Raw genomic sequence first — 7,317 nt, 5'->3', positions numbered from 1 at the left:
GGGTTTTTTTTTTTTTTTTTTTTTTTTTTTTTTTTTTTTTTTTTGTAATGGGTAGTACATATTCCTAATCCATACTCTGGAGACAGAAATTATCTTAATTATATTAAACAGTAAGACTGTCTCCTGGTTGCTCGAGAGGGAAACATTATATCTATATATAAAGGCTGTTCACTGTGCAAATATATTTGAAATGATATCCAGAATAAAATGGCAGACAATGCCTGACTGCATGATATGCAGAAATTTAAGAAAAATATGGAAAAATTGTTCCCAACATTAACAATCATCATTGAGTTATCCAGAAGAATTAATGGAGCACTGATACCTTAGACACTATTTTAGGAATTAAGGATACAGAGATGAATAGGACCAGTTCTTGCTTTCATGGAGAAAAATTTCTAATAAAATAAGAAACAAGTGAGATAATTTCAAGAAGCAATTAGGTTAATGATACAGATAGAAAATGAATTCCTATGAGACATTTCTATAGCATGGTCAGGAGAGTCACCTTTGAGGTTATGTTTGAGCTGGGCCTAAATTATAAGAGCTAGTGAAACAGGATTCACGGCAGATAGAAAGTAACCAAAAAGATTCTGAGGGCTGAATAAAAGAAAGATGGTTATGCCAATGGTATTCAAATTAGACAAATGGGAAAATGCCTTCAAAAAACATATTTTATCATTTACAAGAAGAAATTTAAAGAACGAATAGCCATATATCCTTAGGAGAAATTTATGAATTACTTTAAAATTGTTTTCCCCTGAGGAAATATATTTGACATGCAACTTTTAGCAAATAATATGATAAAAAATATATCTGAGAGTATGAACATTATATAAGCCTCTCAAAATGAGAAGAAATAACAATGAAAAGTAATTGCTATATCAGAGTTTATTAAAATGAAAATATCCTGCTATGTAAAGACTATTGTCAAAAATGAAAATAAACAGAAAAGCTGTAGATTGAATAAAATATTTATAGGAACTCTCATTCATTGCTGGTGGGAGTGCAAAATGTTACAGTAACTTTGGAAGATAATTTGGCAGCTTCTCACCAAACTAAATATACTCTTAACATACCATCCAACAATTGCAATTCTTGCTGTTTACCCCCAGGAATTAAAAACTCAGTACACACAAGAAACTACACATGAATGTGTATAGAAGCTTTATTCATAATTATCAAATCTTGGAAGCCACCAAGATGTTATTCAGTAAGTGACTAGATAAACTATGGTACAACCAGAAAATGAAATATTATTCATCACCAATAAGAAATAAGCTAGCAAGTCAAGAAATAAGCTACAAAGCTACATGCTATATCCTGTGTATGATGCTGTAATGATGAATGCATGCCATTAATCCTTTATGTAAAACCATAAAATATACACAAAGAATGAACTCTAATGTAACCTATGGACTTTGGATAAGGCCATGTCAATGTGTCAAGGTAGGTTCATCAGTTTGAAGTATACCACTCTAGTGGGGGAAGTTGATGATATGGGAAGAGTATATATGGGAAATCTCTACCTTTTATGATTTTTGCTGTGAATCTAAAATTACTATAAAAATCAATCTTAAAAAACAGAATTATAAAAGAAGATAACATTCTTCAACACATTATATAAACCTTGTATATATTTAATGCATAATCAGATAAAGACAGTATGGAAATTATTTGAATAGACAATTCTACTCAGGAATAGAGAATCAAAACCAAATAAATATATTTATCTTACACATATTTATATGTAAAATAAAAAATTAAAATAGCAATTGTTAATAAAAAACCAAAATTTCTAGAAGGAAGAGGTGGTCATCTTGTGTATACCATTGAGAATTCATGAGTCAAAATGAAAATTCTCAGCAATTGAAGGTTTTTGACCCTAACCCAAATGCTGTCAGTGAAAGGGCTGAGAAAAAAACTCAATTAGGGTAAGCAGGGGTATTCACTGAGTCAAACATGTGAAAGCATTTCTTTTATTTTAAAGCTTTGAGAGGCACCTCAATTACACTCCGCTTTTGGAAGCTTCCTTAACTCCAAACAGTAAAATGTTCATGCTGATTTTAATGCATATCTTCTTTGTTCAAATTGTCTCTTACAGATATGGAATGTCTTAAGTGCAGTCACCTCTTCTTTCTCTCAAAACAATGTCTTCATACATCAGTTAAAAGAAATTCAGTTAAGTCAAACCAAACGAAAGGCAGTTGTAAATTTCATTGAATTAAATAATGTGTATCTTAGATAAGGGTTTCATATTATTCTTAATAATACCTAGATTCATTCACAACTAGTAATATTGGAACAGTATGTCAACTGCTCTTACTATTTTAGGGAAAACACAATGTCACATTTAGACATGTTCAAATTCAAGTACACAAGTTAAAATTCATCATCATGATGTTTTCTTAAAGATCAGGTTGGAGAATATTTATGCAGTCAAAGCAAAGCAGCAGGAACCATGTTTTCACACTAAGAAATGTTATAAAGATACCCTGAAAGTGGAGTTAGAATGTAAGCAACTTTAATAACTTTTATTGAAACTTAATTCAAGCTTATTGTGAAATTTCAAGCAAAACTAAATTTAGAACTGAAAGTGACTTTTTCTACTATGAACACATACCTATTCTGAAACTTTTCATTTTAAAATTGGTTTCTCTCAAATAATGATTGATGAGTGTTCTCACTTCCTCTTTTGAATGTTAATATATAAACCAATGAAGATGTGGGGGTTTTGTTTATGTTTCAATTCTATCTGCAATAATATTCTTGTCGCAAAACCAGAGGATGCACGCGAAGTGAAAATAAATGTAGTTTACTTTGGGCTTTACATGTCTGAACAAAACTCTATGAAAATGTGATATTTGTTGTATATGAAACTTGATTAATCAAAATCATCCACTTGATTTAAAGAAAATCATCTCACTATTTTTAAAATAAAACTATTTGTGTATTAAACTATATTTGTATTAGGAATAAGGGATTAAAGATGATTGACTTGCAAAGAGAATTCATTTGTAATCTATGTAGAACATATCTTTAGGCAATCCAAGGAAATATCATGATGGATATGTATACATCTTGATGCAGTTTCTTCTGCAAAATAGTTGACATTAATTGAATCAAAGCAACCTGATTAGTGCTTCCATTTTATAGCTAATTATGTTTGAGTTACCAGTCTATTTGGAAATACTATACTCAGAAATAATAATAAGCAAAGATATGTACTTAAAATGCTTCAGTTACTAAAAGTTAAGGTCTTTGCCATTAAAGAAAAGTACCAATCAATCAAATAATGATTTTTCGCATTCTAATTTGAACAGTTCTGGACTGAAATGCTGAGATTCAACCATTTGTATGATTTTTACTTCAATCCCACTTCTCCCTCAGTCATCAGTCCCATACTTCCCCTTCCCTTTATAGCCAACCTCCTCAATCTCCTCAGCTTCCCTTTTTCAAGATGACTTCTTGAACTTAGTCTAATAGCTGTTTTCTTCCCTGATGCCCTGAGAAGATAACTAATTACCATGGTGGGACATTGGAAAGCAGGGATGGGTTAAACATCTCAGAATACATGTAAATAAACTTAGATGGTACCACGTACCATGTACCTAGACTATATGTTACATAACTACTGTTGTATATGTGGTCCAGCTGTCATTGATCAAATGTTCTTATGCAAGGTTAAACTTTCCTTACTATGCCAAAGCCAACTACCATTTCTCAGTCCCTTCCTCTTTGATTTATTAGAAGCATTTGACACTCTTTTACCTTTCTGGTGAGCGGGGGATCTGGGGAGGTACCAGGAATTGAACTAAGGGGCACTTGACCACTAAGCCACATTCCCAGCCCTATTTTGTGTTTTCATTTAGAGACACTGAGTCTCTTAGAACCTCACTTTTGCTGCGGCTGGGCTTTGAACTGGTGATCATCTTGCCTCAGCCTCCTGATCCATGGTATTATAGGCATGCACCATTGCACCAGGCAACACTTTTTTTTTAATCTTTGAAACATTGAATTATTGGCATCTAAAATCCATTGATCTGGTTTTCTTTCTCTCTTTCCTGCCTCCTCCATTCTCTTTCAATGGTTCTGCCTCATCTCCAAAACTGAAATGCCCAATAACTGAATACTTTTAACATACCCTCTCTTCTCTCTTTTCCTTTCTTTTCCACTTAGTCTACTGGCAATATTATCCAGTTTTATCTTAAATAGAATTTTATCTTAATGGCTCCTTCATTTATGTCTATACTCAAGAATTCTTTTCTAAACTCTGGTGTCATATTTACCTCCCTAAAAAGTGTTTCTGCTTTGATATCTTACAATCAATTTAAATTTAACGTTCCTAAAATTGAAATATCAGTCATTAAAACACCACCCCCACACACCACTGAAACCATCTCATCTCATAATCTTTTCATTAATGATAATATCATCTTTTCTCTTACTCAAGCAAAAATCTTTGGTGGCCCATGATCTCTCTTTCTTTCCATCTCATTTACAACTTCCAGAAAACTTGTTAGCTGCTCCTTAAATGTAGCCCAAATCCTCCTAGCTTTCTCCCTAGCTCCTCTTTTATTCCACCACTCTCTCTTTCTCATAGATTTCTAAAAGCCTTGGTTACTAGTCTTCCTACCTCTGCCCTGGCCACACTCAATCTGCTCTTCCAACCTAGAAGTAAGGTAATCCTATTAAAACTGAAGTCATAAACTCTGGTGGTCACTATTTCCCTCAGAGTAAATGTCAAAAGCCTTAGCTTGTCAGGAAGACAAGACCACCTCTCACCATAACTGCCATCTTCACCTTTCTGTCCACAAGGCATTTCAACCTAACTCACCTCCCTGCTTTCTTGGATCATACCCTTATGGCTCTCACCCTCTCTTCCTATTTAGAGAAGTGTCTTGCGCTGTATATTTACATGGCTTGACATTTAGTTCCTCCTGATATTAACTCAGATATTTGAGTTCGAGTAGCCCTTTATTTATGCATACAAGTCATTTTATTATGGGATTTATAGAGTAAAAGATTCTTTTCGAATGACATTTTATTCTTTGCTGCAAATATTTAATTTTAAATGTTTTTTATTAGTATATTATAGTTATACTTAATAGTGGGCTTCCTTTTAATATAATCATACATGCATGGAATAATTTAAGTCCCTAGTACTTCCTCTTTCTCTTCCCTCCTCCTTATTCCTCTCCCTCTATTGGTCTTCCTTCTGTCTTTTTATTGTTTCGTAGTTTTTGTTTGTTTGTTTTTAAATTGGTGCTTTATACCTCTATATATAATGGTGAAATTCACTGTGATATATTTATATATGTACATAATGTAAATGTAGTCAATTTCATCCGCAAGTTCTTTTTCCTGTTCCTCCTCTCTCCCTGCTCTGCTTCCTGTGTTCCCCTGAGCTCCCTTCTTTTTTCACAGGATTTTTCCCCACCCCCAGGTTTGCTCTAGCTTCTGCATATGAGAAAGTATTCAACCTCTGACTTTCTGAATGGGGCTGGGGATGCAGCTCAGAGGCAGTGTTCATTCCTAACACCCATGAAGCCCTAGGTTTGATCCCCAACACACACACACACACACACACATAAAGTCCTTTTTTGATACTTTATTTGAAATAGCAACTTGCTTCTTTTCCTTGTTGTATTTTCCATATCTTTATAGGACATTACCATCTAACAAGTAACATTTTATATACGTATGTGTCACCCTCTATCTCAACCCATTAAAATATGTGCCCATAAAGGGACATTTATTTCTATAAAATTGTCATTTTAAACATTTCAAAGTAACCTATACACTTTTATTATTCCTACATTATTTAATATCAATAAATAATGAAGGTTACTTCTTTCTTAATAGTAATTAATTTTTTCCAATTGTATACTTGTTGAAATTAAGAAAGGTTGAAGTCTTAATGCAGAAATTGAATATATTATTCTATAAATTTGAAAATAATCTGCTTTATGCTTTCATTTTTAAAAATATTGAAAGAATATTTTGAAAATAATAATCTTTGTCTCTGGAAAAAGTTACAAATTCTATATTTTTCAGACGTTCATGTAATGTCTTGTGTTAGAACACTGACAGCACTATTTCTTCACCTATGTACTCAATTCTGAGATACTGCAATAAAGAATAGCATCCAGCCAGGAGCAGTGGCACACACCTGTGATCCCAGCGGCTTGGGTGTGGGAGGCAGGAGGATCTCAAGTTCAAAGCCAGCCTCAGCAATTTAGCAAGGCGCAAAGCACCTCAGGAAGACTTTGTCTCTAATAAAACACAAAATAGGGCTAGTGATTTGGCTCAGTGGTGGAGTGCCCTCGAGTTCAATCCCTGGTATCACACCCCCACCGCAAAAAATAAAATAAAATAAAATAACATCCAAGTTTGCCTTGATAGATTTTAGAAGAAGCCCTTCCAAAGTTTAAAATTACTTATTCTAAATCAACCAGTTCCCTGCCCTTAAAAACTGTTTTAATTAATGACTTGACATGTAAGACAATTATGACATAGTGGAAGCAGAAAAAGCACATAATGGCATAATTATTTTTAAAAAGCACTGTGGGGATAATGTAAGTTAAATGGCCTGCTGGTCTCAGTGTTCCTTCTGTCCAACATGTCACTGACATTTCACATTTCTTCTCATTTGTGAAAGGTTAGATAGTTTGATTTTTGTATTGTGTGGCACAGACTCTAATTTTGGAACTTGTGCTCACTTTGGGGCAGATGATGTGCTCGATGGTGTGAATCACAATACAGTTTCTTGGAATAAGTAAAGAAGACAGTCACAGAAGCAAAGCAATTAGGAAGGAATATTTAAGTAATTTTTAGTGTTTTGGTTATTTTATGGAAAAATAATATACCATTCAAGTCAAAAGCAAAAGCTCAAAAAGAATATTAATATCAAGATTAGGAAGAAGGCTACTGACATAAACATACAAGATATTTAAGTAAAAATAATCCAAGAGCTCTTGCTATGTCTACAAAGACCCAAACATTTAAGCAAGCAGGATATAGATAAAGAGGGAGGGAGACCTGAAACCTATTTATTATTGCATTCTCTCATTCATCTGCAAACTCCAACAGGTATAGAATACAATATGTTTAAATGTTAGAGGAATAGCATCAATTTAAGGAGGAAACATTATTAAAATTTAATAACTGAAATAACAAATGTTTCTTGAACATTTTTGTCCCCTGAAAGGAGCTTAGAGGATCACATTAATATTTATTCCTTACTATTCTTTTGTCTAATTAGATCTGATCAACTGTGCTTGATTGATTGTCTTTGATTAACAAAATCTCAGTTTT

Source organism: Marmota marmota, unplaced genomic scaffold (genome assembly GCF_001458135.2).
Source record: "Marmota marmota marmota unplaced genomic scaffold, marMar, whole genome shotgun sequence".
In the NCBI taxonomy this organism is placed as follows: Eukaryota; Metazoa; Chordata; class Mammalia; order Rodentia; family Sciuridae; genus Marmota; species Marmota marmota.
This window is presented reverse-complemented; position numbering follows the sequence as displayed.